A 1,838-nucleotide genomic window follows, 5' to 3' on the forward strand; every position below is an offset into this window, starting at 1 on the left:
TTTTCTGTGTGTCAAAAAAGTCTGTTTTCCAATTATTATCAATGTAACAGCTCCAGACAGTAGGTAGAAATGACAAGACAAGACATTTTGGTCCTCTGGTTTCAAATGCTGCTTGGACTGCCGTAGGGATACTAATATTTTTAAATTTAAATTAAGAGACACATAAAAGAGCACTGAGCTGGTTGAGGTTGTGGTAATGGCTCACTATGTTATGATTTGAATATCGGCTGTATGTTCAGCAGGGATGCTGATCCACAGCCTGGGGGTATTTTATTGACTATGTTTCTCTGCCATTGATGAGGCAGGATGGGCGACCCGCCTAGAGCAACAGTTTATGTGTTCAGTTGAGCGTTTTAGTGGCACATGATCTAAATACAGCTCCAGATTTTCCACTCTGCTAAGAACAAAATACTACTGATAACTACTCTACACTATACTACAGCAGAGGTTCCCAAACTTTTTTCCGAATAGATGCATTAGACAACCAAGCCCTCATTTAATAAGATCTTGTCACTATTTACCCCATCTAAGAAGATATTTGGTGTTATTACATAATTATAGCTGTCTATACTGGAGGTGGGGCAATAACAACAATGGGAATCCTTATACATTCTCACTGTACTAACATCTAGTGAGTGAAATAGTGAAATGAAACTATTCCTCATTTTGCTGGGCAACCACTGGACCCCGCTTTGGGAACCCATCTCTTCCTCTGTTGATGAGATAAATCAACATAGTGGCCACTGGGTGGCAGCAATAGTTCATCATTAACAAATTCTGTTCCTCCGTCATCAGAAGGTAACAGGGAGGTACACTAGCCTATATTGTAATTAATTGTTCATGATTGCAATTTACCACTAAATGCCCTAAATTATAGTTTAGCCCCGCTGGAAGTTCAGTGTTTAGCACGTGGTTTGAGCAGCCATTTTCTCTTTGACCACAACATTGAAAGCAAGATTCTCTAACGAAAATATTCCTATAGAAAACTTACACTCACCGAGCACTTTATTAGGAACACCTGTACACCTACTTATTCATGCAATTATCCATTCAGACAATCATGTGGCAGCAGTGCAATGCATAAGATCATGCAGATACAGGTCAGCAGCTTCAGGTAATGTTCACATCAAGCATCAGAATGTGAAAAAAAAATTGATCTCAGTGACTTTGACCGTGGCATGGTTGTTGGTGCCAGACGGGCTGGTTTGAGTATTTCTGAAACTGTTTATCTCCTGGGATTTTCACGCACAACAGTCTCAAGAGGTTACACGTTCTGCGGACGGAAACGCCTTGTTGATGAGAGAGGTCAGAGGAGAATGGCCAGACTGGTTGGAGCTGACAGAAAGGCTTCAGTAACTCAGATAACCTCTCATCAACTGTGGTGAGCAGAAAAGCATCTCAGAAAGCAACACGTCCAACCTGGAGGCGGATGTCACTTTGGTAGCCGGTTGACACCGAGCTGAAAGCTGATACATACCCAGTATTAGTATGGTATTCCTAATAAAGTGCTTGGTGAGTGTATATCTACTCAATAGTGAGTTTATAGCGATCTTACCATAAGTTGTCGTTAATTTTTATAAATTGTATTTTATAAATATATTCCTGCAGTATTCCTGTTCCTATTGTACAGTTGCTATATCAGGGTTTTTATTGGTATACATGGACCTGGCAGTGTGAGATAACGTCTTGTGATGACGTTGAGTCAGTGAGAGAAAGAGTTAACTGCTGATAAATGTGTCCAGCCTATAGTCTGTGATTGGCCCGAAGTTGGAGAGCTGGGACGGACAACAAGCCTCTGCAGTGCGCACTGGAAAAGTCACTTGGTGGATGAAGTGGAC

This window comes from Centroberyx affinis, unplaced genomic scaffold, assembly GCF_046629955.1.
Source record: "Centroberyx affinis isolate AG114_WGS23_722 - 3 ecotype Tasmania unplaced genomic scaffold, CSIRO-AGI_Caff_v1 ptg001575l_1, whole genome shotgun sequence".
Lineage (NCBI taxonomy): Eukaryota > Metazoa > Chordata > Actinopteri > Beryciformes > Berycidae > Centroberyx > Centroberyx affinis.